This window comes from Rhinolophus sinicus, chromosome 3, assembly GCF_057876585.1.
Source record: "Rhinolophus sinicus isolate RSI-liver-muscle chromosome 3, RSI-T2T, whole genome shotgun sequence".
NCBI lineage: Eukaryota > Metazoa > Chordata > Mammalia > Chiroptera > Rhinolophidae > Rhinolophus > Rhinolophus sinicus.
Window position 1 is genome coordinate 129,341,913 of NC_142503.1, and position 19,408 is coordinate 129,361,320.

General features: G+C 40.6%; 1 long non-coding RNA gene and 1 pseudogene across 2 annotated transcripts; one reads left to right on the forward strand and one right to left on the reverse strand.

Moving 5' to 3' along the window:
• Positions 1–8,161: 8,161 nt before the first annotated feature.
• Positions 8,162–17,272, reverse strand: LOC148758638 (uncharacterized). Of its 2 annotated transcripts, XR_016020566.1 has the most exons (4): positions 17,126–17,272; positions 10,966–11,164; positions 10,700–10,875; positions 8,162–8,769 (listed from the first exon to the last, which is right to left on the reverse strand). It is a non-coding gene; the product is annotated as an uncharacterized LOC148758638 (long non-coding RNA). The 2 variants fall into 2 exon arrangements; XR_016020565.1 differs by lacking the exon at positions 8,162–8,769 and having other exon boundaries at positions 10,278–10,875; positions 17,126–17,271.
• Positions 11,400–12,888, forward strand: LOC148758639 (myosin regulatory light chain 12B pseudogene; annotated as a pseudogene).
• Positions 17,273–19,408: the final 2,136 nt, after the last annotated feature.

A 19,408-nucleotide genomic window follows, 5' to 3' on the forward strand; every position in this document is an offset into this window, starting at 1 on the left:
GTTGCAGAACAGCTATATTTTGGTACAATTACAACATACTCCCAATCCCTCTGACAAAAGCTTGAGACATGGAATCAACAAAGACTAGCTGGACCTTACTATGCTCTGCGAGGCTAAATACACACAAATAAAATGATTAAAGGAAACGGAAGATCATATAGCTCTGAATATAAAGATCAACAGCTATCCATAATAATAAGAATAAATCTCACAGAGGTAAAATTGTTTAAAAAAATAAATAAAAGCCAGATACAAGAGAACATGCTAAGTGGTTCTATTTATATAAAGTACAAAAACAGAGAAATCTAATCTGTGCAGTGAGATGTCAGGATAGTGGTGACTTGGGGGTGGTCGAGACAGGAGTGGCCTGGCATGTAGGCGCTGTTTACCTGGGTTGTTCCAATCTGTGACAATTCATCTAGCTCTGTAATTATGCAGGTGCACATTTCTCCATGTATAGGTTACTTTGTTTGATTTTGGTTCCTTTTTATTGAAGTAAAATTTAATCACAATAAAATGCACAGTTCCTATATGTTAATTTCAATGTTTGAGAATTTCATATCCTTATATACTCACCACCCAAACAAAATAGAGGACATTTTCATAATCCCAGAAAGTCCCCCATGCTTCTCTCCAGTCAAACCCTCCTTCCCAGAGGAGACCACCTTTTGATTTCTATAGCCATGGTTCAATTTTTTCTGTGCTTGAACTTCATACAAATGGAACCATACAGTATTTGGGGGGAAGGGTCTGCTTACTGTTGCTCAACATAAGGTTTTGGAGACTCATTTTGTGTTGTGTGTATCAGTCAGTGGTCCATTATTTTATTGCTGAGTGATATTCCTTATACATAGTTATTTACACATTCTGCTGCTGATAGAAATTTGCATTGTTTTCAGTTTCTGGCAAATATGAACAAGGCTGCTACAAACATTTTTGTATGGGTCATTTGTGGGTCCGTATTTCACTTTTCTTGAGTCAGTACCTATGAATGGACTTGCTGGGCCACAGCAAATCCCCAAAGTGATTGCATCATTTGACATTCCCATCAGCAGCTCACCAAGTGTCCCCTTGGTCTGAGGGTTTGTTTTCAGCCCTCCTAGAGGGGATGAATGGAATCTGAATGTGGATTTAATTTGCATCTCCCTGATGACTAATGATGTGGAGCATATTTACAGTACTTATTAGCCATCCTATTTATGTATTTTGCTATTCTGTTATCTTTTTTATTATTGATTTATGAAAGTTCTTTATATATTCTGAAAGTAAACCTTTTCCAGATACATCCTTCTGGAATATTTTTTCCAAACTCCAGATTGCTTATTGATTTTCTTAATATTGTGTTTTGATGAGCAGAAATTTTAAATTTTGTTTGTGCCTTACTTAGCATATTTCTTTTATGACTAGTATATTTTGTACCCTGCCAAAAATAATCTCTGCTTACTTGATATCTCAAAGATAACCTCTACTTGTTTTGTGCTATTTTTAGTAGTAGCTTTTGAGATTAAAATACGCACTTAATTTATTTTTGTCTTTCAAATAACATCATTTCCCTTCATGAATAAAACATGTTCTTGTTCCATCTGACTATGCTATATAAACACTCACAACACATTATTTTTAGTTTGATTTAAAGAGACAACAGCTTTTTTTTTTTTTTTTTTTTTTTTTTTTTTAGATTTTATTGGGGAAGGGGAACAGGACTTTATTGGGGAACAGTGTGTACTTCCAGGACTTTTTTTTTTTTCCAAGTCAAGTTGTTGTCCTTTCAATCTTAGTTGTGGAGGGTGTGGTTTAACTTCAAGTTGTTGTCCTTTCAGTCTTAATTGTGGAGGGCACAGCTCAGCTCCAGGTCCAATAGCCGTGGCTAGTTGCAGGCGGGTGCAGCCCACCATCCTTCGTGGGAGTCGAACCAGCAACCTTGTGGTTGAGAGCCCACTGGCCCCTGTGGGAATTGAACCGGCAGCCTTCAGAGTTAAGAGCACGGAGCTCCAACCACCTGAGCCACCAGGCCAGCCCCGAGACAACAGCTTTTTAAAGTAAATAGTTATTAAAATGACCAATAAGCCTTTAAGATTTTTACCCAGATATCTACCTTTTCTGGTATTCTTTGTTTCTTTTTGTGAAGTGGAATTTCCATGCGATGCCATTTTCTTATAACATGAAGACCTTTCTTTAGCATTTCTTGTACCTCAGGTCAGCTGGAGACAAGTGATCTTCGCTTTCATCTCTTTGAAAATATACTTTGCTTTATTTTTAAAGGATATTTTTGCTGGCCATAGAGTTCTAGGTCATTGATTTTCTTTCTAACAGTACTTTAAATATGTTGGTTCACTGTCTTTTGGTTTCCATTTTTGGGGTAAAAAAATCGTCATTATGTGTGTTATTGTTCCTGCATGCATGTAATGTATCTGTCTTTTTCCTCTGCCTGTTTTTAAGATCTGAGCTTTATCATTGTTTTCATGATTTTGATTGTGATGTGCTTCGGTGTGGCCTTCTTTGTTCTTATCATACTTGGGATCATACTGATCTAAAAAAAAAAGTCTTAACAAAATAAGGACACTAATTCCATCATGGGGGTTCATCCTCATGATATCATCTAAACCTAATTACCGCTCAAAAGTGCTACCTCCAAACACCATAACATTGGGAGTTAGCAATCCAGCATATGAATTGAGGGGTGCTGGGGCACAAACATTTAGTCCACAAGGGAGAGAGAGGCAATCGGTGTCAGAACCACCACATCCTAGCAGGCAAGGGGCAAAAGAAGAAATATTGATTGAATACTTGAAGAAATACTCTTCCCACCCCCAGATCTTGCAAGTTTTTACCAGTGGCTGAATACAGTAAGATACCAAAAAGCAAGAAAAGCCTGGATGATGCCGATTACAGGGGTTGGACGACCAGGGCACAGAACAGGACAGATAGATGGGGAGGAAGCCTGGACATGGGTGAAAGGGCAAATGAAGAATAACTAACAAATGACGCAAGGAGGGAATGAATCCTGGGTATCCTTGCTCCCATCTCAATAAACTCAACTTACACCTCAGCTGAACTCATGAGGTCAGTAGAAAGAATCCAAGAGAATTCTCCATTGTTTCGTAATAGAATTGAGAGTTCATTCTAAGGTTTGATGTTTAACTAATGTTCAGGTGACTCTGTTCTCCTATGTAATGCTATTATAGCTCAAATTTGGAATCCAGAAACATGGGATTACATTATCCATTTAGCATCCTAGTTAATAATAAACATTGTATGTCCTTCTCCTATGGACTGAATTGTATCTGCCTACAATTCCTATGCTAAAGCCCTAACCCCTAATGTGACTATATAGGGCCTCTAAGGAGGTAATTAAATGAAGTGAGGTCATAATGGAGGAGCCCTAATCCAACAGGACTGGTGACGTCATAAGAAGAGACAGTGACACTACCTTTCTCTATCTCTCTCTCTGTGTCTCTGTCTCTCTCTGTCTCTCTGTCTCTCTGTCTCTCTGTCTCTCTCTCTCTCTCTCTCTCTCTCTCTCTCTCTCTGTATATGTACAGAGGAAAGGCCATGTGAGGACAATGAAAGAGGCAGCTGTCTGCCAGTCAGAAAGAAATGCTCAGCAGGAACCAACCTTGCTAGCACTTTGATCTTGGACTTCCAGCCTGTGTGAGAATAAATTTCTGTTGTTTAAGACACACACTCTGTGGTATCGTGTTATGGCAGCCCAAGCGGACTAATCTACTTTCCTATTCTTTATGCTCTATATTTCCTACTCTATAGACAAACATGGGTCCTTCTTGTGAGAGGTACACATGGATCTTTCTTGTTTTACAGTGAAACACATAAGAATATTGAAATATTTTCGTTTAATACTTAAAGAGCTGAGATCGGTCAAAATTCTGGCATCTTTTCAAATGAAAATTATCTTAGAACCTAAAGCCCAAACCCAGGTGACTGACAGATCACATACTTGGGATTTAAAGATCTCGGTGATGGTAGAGGAGACTGAACGTGCAGAGTGAGCGCTCACTGGATGGAGCATTTCCTGACTGGGGCCCCTCACCTAGTGTGTAGTGTCACAGGAAGAGGGGGCATCCTTAGGTGCTTTGACCTGCGAGTCCCTCCACAGCACTTTCCTGAAGAGCAATATGGAATAAAATGTTAATGGGAAGTTGGTTTGAACTTTCTGCAGCAAGAACTGAGCCAGAGTCGGGCAAAGCTTGTCTTAGTTGTGGAGACTTATGCAGGACACTAAAGACCAGATTCTGTGTCCCTTGTTTGTTTTGTGAATGTTTGTATGAAAATCACAAGATTACTGGAGATTTTAAATAGTTAAGTGGTTAAAATACCTTGGTTGGGAGTAATCCCATGACACTTTTTCTGGAAATGTTTCCTATGAGACGTTTGCAGTCTGGAGAAGAGAGGCGTCTTTCTGGCTGAGCCCAGGCACTGGTGGGGATCAAAGCTGGGGTTCTCATTAGCACTGACACTCCCCCTTATCCTACCCGCAGAGCAATCCCCAACCGCCTGGTTTCTAGGAATTACCTGGGCTTGGTTCATTTTCCTGAGGAAATGCTAAATAAACTCAACCCTGCTTAGGGAGCGAATACAACTCTGTCTCCCAGGGCTGCCCACAGCCAGGCAGCACCTGCGCCCCTCTGGGTTTGTGCTCAGCTCCCCCTGCAGTCCCCCTCACTGTGTCACTCAGAGCACAGTAATACACAGCAGAGTCTGCCATTCGGAGTGAGGATTTCTGCAGGTGGAAGGAGCTGTCACGCTTCACAAGCTTGGCCTCAAAACCCTGATGCTCTGTCCTCTGGTTTTCTGTCATGCTCTTCAGAAGGAGCTGGGGAGCTTTATTCAGATACCGGACATACCAGAAAAGGAAAGGACTTGAATAGGTGGTCTGGTAATTGCAGTTCAGGATCATAGATGCCCCCTCGGGGAGGATAACAGAGCCTTCTGTCTGGTTCACTGAGTCTCCATTAGACCCTCCTAAAAAAAATTATGTTTTTATGTTACAAATGTGCCTGAAGAGAGTTTTCAACCAAAGAAGAAAAGTAAAGGTTGTCTAAGATTATAGGAAAATTAAAAATCATTTAGATTTAGAATAAAATGTTACTTACTGAATATTAAGATCACAAGAACTGAACAGGTGGCAGAAAGCATGTTGGCAGAAGAAAATGATCCTTGCTCTTTGGAACACATCAAATGCATAAATGAGGAGACTCGTTCTGCACAGCAACAGTCTGTCTTGTGGCTACAAAGGTATGGGAGTCAAACCACCACCTGAATACGAACGCGAACCACATGTGAGGGAAGCAGCGCCATCTGGTGGCTGTATTTCGAATTGCACCACGGTCATCTCGGACTCTATTTCTCCAAATAGCAGCTTGAGGGGTAAATACAGGAGAACGAGCTAGGATTCTAAGAAGAAAGCACTAAACATTCGCTGTACAGTTTCACTAGTATGCTTGGGGAAATGTTTAAAATTATTATTTCCATCATTTTCTGCGTGGTACAGAGATCTATAACTTTCCAAATAATCTTAGGCACAAATTTTAAGTGGCATAGTCTAAGATATCTTCCTTGCATTATGTCCCCATGTTTCCCATGGGTCAGCACTTTGCCTAGAAAGTGCTGCATTGTCTCCACCAATCCTTTACCTGAATTAGTTCTATTCATCCCCCAAAATTCAAGCAACATGCCGTAGAAGAAACATTATCTAATGCAGTTGTCAATCTGTGGTTGAAGGACCAGTTTTTTCCCAGTCCATCATGGGCTGATACATTTGTAGAATACAATTGAAATAAATTACCGTGACTTCTGCTTCACCAATAAAGGTAGAGTACTATAGGAATTGACTTTCTAACTAGAATACTGGACAAAATAAAAGAAACCCTAATTTTGGACGTTGGACTACAAGTAGCACAGAGATGGGGAACACAAATGATATGAGCCCTAACATTGCCACAGCCCGCTTTCTGCAGCCAGTTCCTAGGCGTCAGTGCAGGGAGGACTTACCAAAAATAGCCCAGTTCTCTCACTGTGCTGATGATACAGAATAGGAGTTCGGGGATGCAGAGGCACCTAGAATTTGTGGAGCAGTGTACCAGAGAGGAGAGATTTGCAGGGAGAGAGAGAGAGAGAGAGAGAGAGAGAGAGAGAGAGAGAGAGAGAGAGAGAGACAGACAGAGAGAGACAGAGAGAGACAGAGACAGAGACAGAGAGAGAGAGAGAGAGACAGAGAGAGACAGAGAGAGAGAGAGAGAGAGAGAGAGAGAGAGAGAGAGAGAGAGAGAGAGAGAGACCTGCAGGGGCAGTCACTTTGAAACTTTGAATCTTTGGCTGGGTACTGATCTGCACGCACAAGAGAGGACACTCACTGAATTTGGTATCCTGTCCCTGAAAGTGTCTTTCAGGGGTCCCTGGACCACACTTGGATGGCAGTAGCTTTACACCCATAGCCTTTTGGGGGATATGTAACCTCACTTAGTAACTTGGATCTTGAAATGCTATATTTTTACTTCTTGTCGTGTCATTGTTTTAATCCAACTAAGAATTTGCTTTTAGAAAGCCAGGTTTAGATGCTTAATATTATTAGCCTGGTTCTCTTCATTCCAGAGGCATGTATGTGGTAGTTATCTGTCTCCTGTTTATTTATTTTATTAGGGAATTCAGGAATCTCAATTAAAGGTACTGCTTGTTCAGTGTCTGTCGGCTTGTTTGTCTAGTTTCCTTTGTAATTATTTGTGCTAGTGAAACAAACCCAGCAGAAAATGTAAAAGGGCCATTTTCATAGCTTGTTACTTCTCTAGGATTGGGTTGGTTTTATGCATGTTATGACAGTATTATAGCGAGAAGTGAAAACAGTGCTCCCTGCTTACAGAAACCATTTTAAGGCATTGGGACCTTGTTATTGCAGACTGCTGTGAGGTATTCTTCCCCAGGCTGTCAGAGGCAGTGCCGGCAATATAGTAACAATGGCTATGACTAAATCAGATGAACACAAGAATGATCTTCTTCAAATGATAACTATTCACCCTAAATGGATTTTCTCACCAACTAAAATTAGCTTGGTTTAATTCTTATAGAATCAGGGTCTTGAGTAGAGTTATCATGCTAGTGAGAGTCTCTGGCTAAGCAGATCACCTAGCTGTGCTTCTCTGTTGTGCACATTCAGGAACCCTACACTCAAGCATTCTTTCTGGAAATTTAAAGACTCATCTACAATGTGTAAAGATCCATAAAAAACACAGGAACCCTAACAAGACGTGATTCCTATCTTAAATTGCTTTCAGTTGAGTGAGGAGCAGATAAGTAAAACAGACCCTATCCCTAATCCTGCCTATCCTCCCAGTAGCCCAGGCCCAGGCATGTGGAACGAGGGACCAGACGGGAAACAGATAGCGGATGCATTTATCACTAGGTGAGTGATACCTGTTTGAATATCTCATCTCCAGGATTTCGACTTATTTTTGTATTTTCATCTTCCTCTCCCTTTCTTAGGCCTGTTTGTCAAGACATTTAACCTCCATGCTCACGTGTCTAACACCCAGTGTGTAAGGGTCCAGAATGTTGGGAAAGAAGACAGCATTTGCCTTCAGGTTTGGGTGGCCAGACACATGCCTATTGCTTTCTTTCTCCCTTCTCCTCATTTCATCACGTTAGTTCTCTGATGAGCTTCCAGAAAGATTCAGTATCATCTAGGATTTGGAATAAAATTAAGTTTCATATTACTATATGTTAAATTTTATAAAACTGAGTTTCAGAATCAAAAGGTTCTCTGTGCTGCCTAAAAGCTGAATTCTTTGAGGAGTGGTCTCTGGAATTATATTGATTGGAAACTCACTTAATTGTGATTCAATTGCGGTTCTTGAAGCCCATTGCCACCACCTCGGCTGGCCTCCTTTGAACCTTTTCTTAATTTGGAGGCTAGGATATGGAGGTAAAATTAAGGCTGCTCTGACCTTAGAAGGGTTCTTTCCTCCTCTCTATTCCCCAAAGGTAAATATTTTGGACACGCAGTGATGTGTTTTTCCAACAATTTAGCTTTTGCTACAAAGTGCCACAATCCTCCTTTCATCACCATATATTTGACCCCCCTTTAACTTTTTCTCCCTCCCCATTCCCCCATTTCCCTCTGATAACCAGTAAAACTGTTGTCTTTGTTTTGATTGTTTGTCTTGTTCATTTATTTTATAAGTTTTAATGTGCTACATATTCTATCTTAATCCATTCTAAAGAATAGAAGATACACTTGCAGGGTGGAAAGTTCACAAATTTAATTCTCCGACCTCATATGCTTTTAATGAATGATGTATCTAGACATTAAACATGAACTGAACTAAGGTTTCCTTGCCAAACCCCCACCTGTGCTGACACAGCCCCTGCTTCATCCTGTCTGTGAGAGAGTCTCTCCCCTGGGGCCCTATCTCATGTTGATGATTTTGTGGGGACTCCCATAGGTACCCACATCACTGTGGTCTCTCAGAGCACAGAAGTACATTGCTGAGTCTCCAACCTGTGAGGCTGTGATGGTGAGGTTGATGGAATTGGCTGATTTCTGGAAGGTCAGAGAATATCGACCCTCTGTTTTCTTTTGCTCATTGAAAGACTCCTGATGAATTAGGAAGGTCATTTCCCCACTTGGTGGTTGTTTGTACCAAAATAAATAATAAGAGTAACTTTTAGCTTCATATACACAGCCCAAAGTTGCAGCCGCCTTCTCCACCACAGAAATTGCAGACTGGGTTTGATTTACACTCTGGGTCATGCTGGATCCTGCAGTAAAGAGAAAAAGAAATAAACTGACCCCTTATTTGTACTCATGAGGGTGTAAGTGATAAAGTGGCTTAGGACTCAGCACTCCCGTTCTATTGCCCATTCTTCTCCCTTTTAAGCCTCATCAGACAACAATTATCTGCTTCTCCCCACAACCTTTGGGACTGAGAGGAGCTTAAGTCCTGTGTTTGTGGCCATCCTTACCAAGACAGATAAAGGCTATGACTGTCCTCAGCACGTTGGCAATCAGCATATTGGTAGCTCTGCCCTTGAGTGAAATGTCCTCCGTTCTATCTCAAATCCAGATCTTAATTCTGTCCCCTGTGCTCAAGAGGTATGAGCTTTGTGATGCTCTGCCCCCATACAGGAAATAGAGTGAGCAGATATAGGACAAGTTTGCCTGTCATGTCACATGCTTCCTCTATAGATAAGGTAGGGAATGCTAGACTTCTGAACACCTATTTTGTCTAGCTATAACTTATGGTACTAGAAATAAACAGTGGGGAAAATGGAATTCTCTTCAGTTAATTCCTCTTTGATGGAAAATGTGGGATTTTATAGAATACAATTTATTACGCACTAGGGCAAATATATGGGATAACATAGTTATGCACCTTTTGATCTTATATATGCCTCCTTTTCTCCCAAGAGAATCAAGGTGAAAAGTATTCATCGGGTTGTAACTTTCTAATGGGAAGGCAAAACTTTTAGTCTCAATCTTTGTACCTAACTTGCATGGAATCCAGTAAAGTTACATGAGAAGTATTTTGTTGTTAATGAATGATTTCACATCGTGCCACCTGAGTCACAAAATCTGTCAAATGCCTGTGCCATGTTAAGTAACAGTGGGGAGAAAACATACACATTAAATGTGTGTGTGTGACAACAAAAAATTCTACTCAGTGCCTAAAAACAGGAATTTCTGTTATAACTAAATACGTGTATTTCTGAAAATCCGCCTGCTCTTCCAAACCACATACATTAATTATGGTAGAAATTGGGGAAGGGAACACCCTTAAAATATACAACTTTGTAACCAGAGCATTATCAAAACCAGCACAATTCTTATTAAAAATACCAGCAGAGTTCAATCTCCATTGGCATTTGTCCCTTACATCATAGGCAGTAAACTCTTTGCAGCCTTAAACATTGGGTTTTGTGTTTCACCTCTCTACATATAGGTCCATGAATACATGTATTTCCAATAAGACCACATTCATCAAACCTGTAAATGTAATTTTCCTTCATAAATCAATATTTTTTAAGACTAGAGATGGGAATGGCCCTACAGTGTTTTTATCCTTGCTCTCAACTTCACCAGGCAGCTTACCTTGAAAACCCTGGAAATTCTTGAAGCCAAAAACAAACTCTCCTTACACTAAAATAGAGCTGAGGCTTTTTTTTTTTTTTTTCAATGAGAAACTCGCCCCTGGCAGTTCTTTGATTTGACACAAATTATTAATGTGCTTAGAAAAATCACAGAGAATCAATGAAACTTCCACATCATGTTGACATCATACCTGTATTTACTAATTGTGCAAAAACAGAATTTGTTTTAATGAGATATACACTGTAACAGAACAGAAAATGCTGTATCCTACGCTCTCAATGAGTAGACATATTTGACCTATCAAGTACTTTTATTTGTATTGGGAACATATAGTCCCTACTTCCTTGGCAAATTCTACTTGTATGTCTCCTGATAACAGCCACTGAGGCTCAGCTATGGCCCCTAATACAGCCAGGCTGCTCCCCTTCCGCCCCACTGAGCCCCTCTGGGTTTGTGCTCAGCTCCCCCTGCAGCTTCCCTCACTGTGTCTCTCAGGGCACAGTAGTACACAGCTGAGTCCGTCGTTTCCACTGCGGGTTTCTGCAGGTGAAAAGAGCTGTCTTTCTTAACAAGATCGGCGTGAAAACCATTGCTGTTCACCTTCTTATCCGATGAGCTTTTCAGGAGGAGCTTAGGCTCTTTGTTTTGATACTGGACATACCAGTAAAGAAAGGCTGAATAGCTGGTCTGGTAAGTGCAATTCAGGGTCAGAAATGCCCCCTCGGGGAGGATAACGGGGCCTTCTGTCTGGTTCACTGAATCCCCACAGGTGTCCCCTAAAAAACAGAGCGGGGTAGCAGGGATTAAAAGTCATCCGAAAGCCAAGGAATAAAACACCTTAGAAATCTTCCATAAATGTTACTTACTCAATATCAACAAGATCACAAGTCCCAAGCAGGAAGCAGACAGCATGGCTGGCGGAGAAGCAGCAGCAGGTTTTGGTTGGGAATAACCAAAGCTGAGAGCACTGTTCCTCTGCTTTCTTGATCCTTTGGTGGAATCTTCTAGAAAATCTTGGCTCACGTGCTAAGCAAGACAAACTACCCCGCAAGATTATATCACAGGCTGCAAAAAAGAGAGATGTGTTCAGAAATGGAAGATAAATGTGTGTCAAACCACCACACAAAGATAGCAGCGCCCTCTTGTGGTTTCTCCTCTGTCCTGCAGCCTGTTTTACATCTGAATTTGATACTTACCCTGGAATGGAGCTTAAATTATAGACGTAGAAAGGAAATAGGTGTCTGGGATGAGGAGTAGAGCTCCAGGAAGGAAGCATCAAACATCTGCTGCAGACTTCACAATGGTGTTTGGGGCTGAGACAGTGGGCAATTTCTCCGCCACCCTCTGTGAGATCCGGCGCAGTATGGCTCCCTTAGGTCTCCCGAGTCCCAGCATCTAATGTCTGTTCATACTAAGTATTAAGTTAGGGTATACTGAGAGTGTAAAAAAGCACGGTCTGCGTTCTCTTTTTGACATATTCCCCCATTGGTCCACTGGAACCAGAGAATGAGCCTCTCTGCTTAGAATGTTCTCCCTTTTTGCATAGGTAACTTCTATTCATTCTTGAAGAACCAATTTACATGCCACTTCCTTGTGAAAGCACTCACTCAGCTCTTCAGGCTGAGTTAGTGCCCATTTATTTTCCCACTACACCTGCATACATAGCATCTCTATCGCTACTACATCATATTAGAGTCAACTGTATCCTGTTTGTCAAACTAGAGTCGGTGCCCCAGAGATCAGGAACTTAATCTCATGAGTCTCTGTAGCCAACTTCTGAAAATACTTGTATATAGTCCCTGAGTTCATAGTAAATGTTCAAAAAATATCTGAAGACTGAATGAGTAAATGAGTGAGTGGACAAGTCAGGTAGGTACAGTTATCTTTTTAAGAAGTATAGTCTGAATGAGAGCAGACGTCCTAGGCCCCTGGCATCACCAGTTTCTTCCAGAGGCAGATCCAGGGCCTGGATAACAGGTGCATTCAGTGTTTCTCAACATACAGATGTTCATATAAGGGACAATTCTCATTGTGACTGTTTTTTAAAATATGGTGCCTTACAAACACAAAAAATAGGTTAAATATAAACTGTTTAGGCTCACGTAATTACCAAATCAAACAGAAATGCAAGCAAAACATAAAATCAATAAAATTCAAATTAAAATATTCACGTAAGGGATGATCTTTTGCAGAAACTAGAAAGTCAGTGTAGGTTTATTAGAAGAAAGCTATAGTGGGATGGTGATAGCGACAGCGAGCGCAAAGAAAAGGACCTAACCGTCACCGTGTCGAGCAAAAGAGCAAAGACCAAGACCACCAAGAAGCGCCCCCAGCACGCAACATCCAATGTGTTCACCGTTGTTTGACCAGTCACAAATTCAGGAGTTCAAAGAGGCCTTTCACATGATTGATCAAAACAGAGATGGTTTCATTAACAAGGAAGATTTGTATGATACGCTTGCTTCCGTGGGGAAAAATCCAACCGATGTGTATTAGACGCCATGATGAATGAGGCTCCGGGTCTCATCAATTTCACCATGTTCCTCACGATGTTGGTGAGACGTTAAATGGCACAGATCCAGAAGATGTCATCAGAAATGCTTTTGCTTCCTTTGATGAAGAAGCAACTGGCCCCATTCAGGAAGATTACCTGAGAGAGAGCTGCTGACAACAGTGGGAGATCTATTTACAGACGAGGAAGTGGATGAGCTGTATAGAGAAGGACCTACTGACATTGCAATTACCTTGAGTTCATGTGCATCCTTAAACATGAAGCAAGACAAAGATGACTGAAAAGAACTCCAAATTCCGGCCAAACGTTCCTTGTCGCCACTTTGGGAATTTCTGAGACTTTCCCTTAGAGCTTATAGCATGCCCTAGCTTTGCTGCTTTTGCCTTTCTTGTATTTATTCTCAGATGCATATTTTGGGCACATGCATCTCTATAATCAGACTGGAAATGGGACTTTTTGTCATTTTCAGAATAGAAAATGGGGTAATTTAACTTACAAGCTTCCCCCCAAAATAACTGCAGTCTTCACAGTCAATATATTTTTTTCAGAGAAAGTTATTCACTCAATTTTTTCTGAACCACAATTAAACTTTATGATAAAAAATAAGAAAGCTATAGATGTGTGTAGTTCAATAATTCACTTGATTGAGATGATTTGGAGCTTAAAGCATTACTGTCTGAATTATTGTAACTAGTGGTTACTGGTATTTTTAATTTCCTATTAAAAAATACCCATTTAAGTCACCATTATACAATTGTATTATTTGATGAAGTTCATATATATATATATGAAGTTCATATATAAAATATATATATATATATATATATATATATATATATATATATATATTACATTCACTGCTGCTCTTACATCGACTGAATTGCATGTAGATACAATGAAACAATAACTATGATTAATACACCTTCTTCCAATGGAAACATGGTTTCCATTTATTGTTTTATTTTCTTGTCATCAAATCTAAAACTCCAAATCTAAAAATTCTCATGTAATTCTTATCCCCCGAGGGTTGGCAGACTTTTTTCTATAAAGGGTCAAATAGTAAATAGTTTAGGTTTTGAAGTCTGTTGATCTCCATTGAAACTACTCAACTCTGCTCTTACATCACAAAGCATCCATAGTTAATGCATAAATACATGGACATGGATGTTTTCCAGTAAAACTTTATTTACAAAAACAGGTGACAGGCAGCTTTGACCTGTGGGTCATAGTTTGCCAACGCCTGCAATACCCCAAAAATGTATCCATAAACCTCCAAAGATCCATGGACTACACTCTGAGAAACTCAGTTATATTTTCTTTTTGCTCTTTCCACAATATTATCATAGCTCTTTAAGGAGGTTTAAAATATAGGGAGTATATCGAATCAATTAATGGATAAAAAGGAGGAAGAAGATTGGATTATTCTAATGCCTACGATACTTTGATGTGAGGATTCAAGGCTGAGAAACACAGATTTGTTTCCTGCCATTAAGGAGCTCACAGAGCAGTCGTGAAAACAGATGATGTTAAGCACTTAAGCATGCCATTGAACTTCCTTTAGTTACTGACTCTTGGTCACATGTACAGAATGAGCAGGCATTTACTGGTTTTTACTCTTTTGAAGGGAGGAGAAGAATCGTAGGAAAAGGAAAAAGTGAGAAAATCACCTAAAATTGCTATGCTGCAATGACATTATATACAAGTCATTGTTCTCACCGGTGAACAACAGACACTGACTCTGGTTGAATTAAGCAGAAAAGGAATAAATTAATTAATATTGGTTTGCCTCAGATTTTCCAATAGGATCAGAGAACTGGACTCAAAAGCTATTGAGTCACGAACAATTCAGAAAACTACTCTTCTGAGCTCCAGATGCTGCAGGATGTGCCTTCAAGGCTGCTAGTATAAGGCACTGTAAACAGCTGCAAATCCACTGCCCATGCTGCCCTGGAAACTGTAATCTTCAGCTTGTTGCAATTACCACCGCTCCCAAAATGGAAACTGTTAAGCTGTCCTTTTTGTGTAAGTAACTCCTGAGTCAACGTTTGGGAAGGCTATATCTAATTGGTAGAGTCCAAATCATGTGTCCCACTAATATGCACAATAGGATGGATATATGAGTGTATTAGTTTTCTACAGCTGCCGTGACTAAACATCACAGACTAGGTAGGTCAAATAACAAAAATTTATTTTCTCACTCACAATTCTGGAGTCTAGACGTACAAGATGAAAATGATGGCAAATTTAATTTCTTCTGAGGCCTCTCTCTGTGGCTTACAGAGGGCCATTTTCTTGCCAAGTCCTCACATGGTTGTCTCTGTGAATGTGTGTGCTGCCTATATCCCAATCTCCTCCTGTTACAAGAGCACCAGTCATATTGCATTAGGCCCCACCCTAATGACCCCATTATAACTTAATTACCTCTGTAAAGGCCCTACTATCTCCAAATACAGCCACATTCTGAGGTACTGGGAGATAGGACTGCCACATATAAGTTTGGAGGAACTTATATGTGGAAACACAATTTATCCCCTAACAATGAGTGTCTGATATTTCCAGTTTCTATGGCAGGAGAAAGGAAGGTACAGGGAGAGAACAAACTTTGCAGTCAGGCCATCAATCAAGTTTAGATCTACCCATTCAGTAGCTGTTTGTGTCCTCTGTGCTTGTACTCCCTAGATTGTAAAATATGGATGATGAGTAATAATAATACTACCTTTCTAGAGTTGTTGAAGTTATAGGTAAGACAATAAAATGCTAGTTAGGGCCTGACATTTACTAATGACTCAAAAATTATTATTGTTACAAGAAAATGCACCCTGATGCTGAGCAGTCAAACTGAATGGCAAATATCCTCTAGGGTATTTTATAAGGGTCTTCAAAAATTGATTTTAAGATATTTTGTGCATAAAATAGGGCGAGAGGTGGGTAAGCAAGGAAGAAACTTTTGCTTCTTCCTTTGACAAAAAGAAAAAGGGAATAGATTGTAGGCTGGAGCAATGTAAGGATTAGAGAGCGCTAGGAGATAAGTCTAGAAGAAGATTTTGTTTGGATGTATGCAAAAATAAATCTGGATATTGTCAGTAAGAAACTGAAAAATATTAAAGCTTTTCTGAGTAAGGAACAGATGTTATTTTTAAACACTATTTGAGAAGTTTACATTTTAATCTGTCTGTTCTCTGCAAGACAAGTTTGAAAAGTTTGCAAGGAAATTTAGAATAGTAGTTAAAAGATATCATCCAGGTCTAAGAGATTAAGGGACATGTCCACTGTCTCACAGCAAAGAGGGCAAGAATCTAGTTCCATTAATATTTGCACGTAATTGGCTATATATGCAAAAAGTATATCTAGAAACAGAAACATTGAAGCAGAAACATTGCTGTCCTCTGGAAAAGGAAAGTGTGAGGTTAGCTAACTGGGGTGAAAGGGAAACCTTTTCTCATTCAAAAATGAAATAATTAAAAAGAAAATATCTAATCCTGTTACAAGATAAAGAATATGTTTTCAAAATTATCAGCAGATGCTATACTCAATAGTCAGAAACAAACATCATTTCTTTTAAAGGATAAGACTACTCGCAAATACTCATTAAACAATTTCCCAACAGTAACAGTATAATATAAAAGGAAAATTCTATTTATAATAACAAAAATATTAAAATTTTTGGTGTAGGAAGAAACTTAAGCAAATAAAGAAAACTAAAAAGCTGACCATATCAAAATTACAACCACAAAAGAGCCATCATTGAGAATCACCTCAAGTCTAGCTGAACTGAAGTCCTACAACTAAGGACATACAGAAGAAGCCACCTTGAGACTGGGAGGAGGGGCAGAGACATGGAATGGGCTGATCCCACACCCACGTGTGACCATTAAAAATTGGGAGGGATATCTGAGTTGCTGAGGTTCCCCACCACCACCCTGAGGAGCAAAGGGTCCTGACCCCACATCGGGCTCCCCAGCCCAGGGCTCAGGTGCCAGAAATAGAACTCCCCATAGTTTCTGGTTGTGAAAACCTGCAGAGATTGTGGCTGAGTGAGACTGAGGCAGCTAGAGTCATAGGCATTCCTCTTAAAAGGCCTGAGCACAGACTTACTTGCTGACAGACTCACTTGCTCTGAGCTCCAGCACTGGGGCAGCAGCTCAAAGGCCCCAGGGACATAGGAGGAAGTGATTTGTCTGCCTTCAGGGAGAGGGCTAGAGGGGCAGCTTTCTCCCAGACAGAGGAGATGGCAGAAGCCATTGTTTATTTGTTGAGTGCTCCCCACTCCCAGCATGTAGATGCAGGCAGACACCATATCTGAGTCTCCATCAACCTGGCTAACACTGTTCATCCACCCCACCCTGGACATTCCCTAAGACACTGCCTACCCAACTGCTGGGCCCACGCAAGCTGCTTCCAGTGGCTTTTCCATATAAACTGCCTGCCTTGGCTCATGCTGCAGACTTTCCTAAAATCTCTCAAAGTTTCACAAAACTCAAACAAGAAGCATCTGGCTTCATCATGTCCCATACCTTTTGCTGGGCAGCTCTAAGCCTGGCAACAGCAGCAGCCGGTCTTGATTCATGGCTTGGCCTCTCCCAGGCACTCCAAGCCCAGCATGGGTGGCTGCCATCTGTGGAATTTTTTATAGCTCACGCCAAGTGGCCCTGGGCAGAGCACAAGCTGTGGCTGAACTTGGCCTGTGACAAGGCATCTCCCAGGAAGCCCCAAGATTAACACGCCCACTGGCCAGCTTCAGACCAAAATGGAATATCACCTGGATGCCTCCAAGTATGATACACCCAAAGGACAGGATTGGCAGGCACCAGAGCCCTGCTAAAGCAAATCCTGCTCTATGCAGTCAGCTCCTGCACAACAGCTTCTCCACAGAGGTCATGGCCAGGGCTCACAACCAATAAGCCTGAAGGTCAATCCCTCCCATTGATGTGCCGACAGTAACCAAGGCTTAGCTACAATAGGAGGACACACACAACTCACATAAGGGACACACCAGAGCACCTGGCTTAGGTGGCCAGGAATACTTTGCCACTGGGTCCCATAGGACACCTAATACATAAGGCCACTCTACTAAGACAGGAAGACATAGCAGCCCTACCTAATACATAGACACAGACACAGGGAGACAGCCAAAATGGGGAGACAAAGAAACATGTACCAAATGAAAGAACAGAACAAAGCTTGAAAAAAAAAACTAAACAAAATGGAGTCAAGTGATCTACCAGATGCAGAGTTCAAAACACTGGTTATAAAGATGCTCAGCGATCTGAACTTCAACAAAGAGATAGGACCATAAAATGGAGATAGAAACATAAAATGAACCAATCAGAAATGAAGAATATAGTAACTGAAATGAAGACTACATTAGAGGGAATCGACAAAAAACTAGATGAAGCAGAGGATCCAATCAGTGATTTAGAAGATAATGTAGCAGAAAACACCCAATCAGAACAGCAAAATAATCAAAATAATAATAATAATAATAATAATAATAATAATAATGAGGAGAGTTTAAGGGGCCTCTGGGACAATGTCAAGCATACCAACATTTGCAGTGTAGGAGTAACAGAAGGAGAAGAGAAAGAGCAGGGAATTGAAAACCTATTTGAAGAAATTATGACTGAAAACTTCCCTGACCTGGCAAAGGAAACGGACATACAAGCCCAGGAAGCACAGCCCCAAACAAGATGACTTCTAAGAGGCCCCCACCAAGACACGTCATACTTAAAATGGCAAGAGTGATGTCAGAAACATGGCGGTGGGAGGGGCCCCCTTGATCTCTCCCCTTGAAGTGACAACAGTTGAACAGCTTTAATTTAACAAAGGATTCCCTGCACAATCTGAGACATCTGCACATTGAAACATCTGAAGGTGGGCAAACTGGGGCAAACAGAGAAGGAGGGAAGGAAGAACAACAGAGACGGGTACATGGACACAGCCTGGAGCTCACTGCTGTTGACTCAGCTCAGAGCTCACTAGGTCCCAGGAAAGGGGAGGATACAGGCTGCAGGTGCACTATCTGTGACCCCAAGCGTTCCTGCCAGCGCAATCTGCATACGAGGTCGGACAATTATGTTTGCAAACTTGTTGCAACAACGTTGCTAACCTTTTTTGATATCAGAGGGATTGTTCATTATGAATTTGAACCACCTGGACAAATAGTTAACCAAATTTACTATTTGAAAATGCAGAAAAGGCTGTGTAAAAAAAAATGAAGAAACAGCAATACTTTCTAACTCATTTAATGAGGCCAACATTACCCTGATACAAAAACCTGGTAAGGATAAGACAAAAAAAGAAAACTGCAGGCCAATATCTCTGATGAATACAGATGGCAAAATCCCAAACAAAATACTAGCAAATAGCATAAAACAATACATTAAAAAGATTATACATCATGATCAAGGGGGGTTCATTCCAGGAGTGCAAGATTAGTTCAACATATGCAAATCAATCAATGTGATACACAACATAAAAAAACAAAGGCTAAAAATCATATGATCATGTCAACTGATGCAGAAAAGCATTTGATAATATAGAACATCACTTTATGGTTAAAATACTTAATAAAATGGGTACCTCAACATCATAAAGTCCATATACAACAAACCCTCAGCTAACATCATGCTTAATGGTGAAACACTGAAAGCGTTCCCTCTACCATTAGGAACAAGACAGGATGCCCTTCCACCAAGGGACACAACAATGGTTCCTACTGAATTGGAAGATGAGACTTCATGTGGCCATCTTGGGCCACATATGTCACTGAACCAGTGAATAGAAGAAAGGTTACTCTA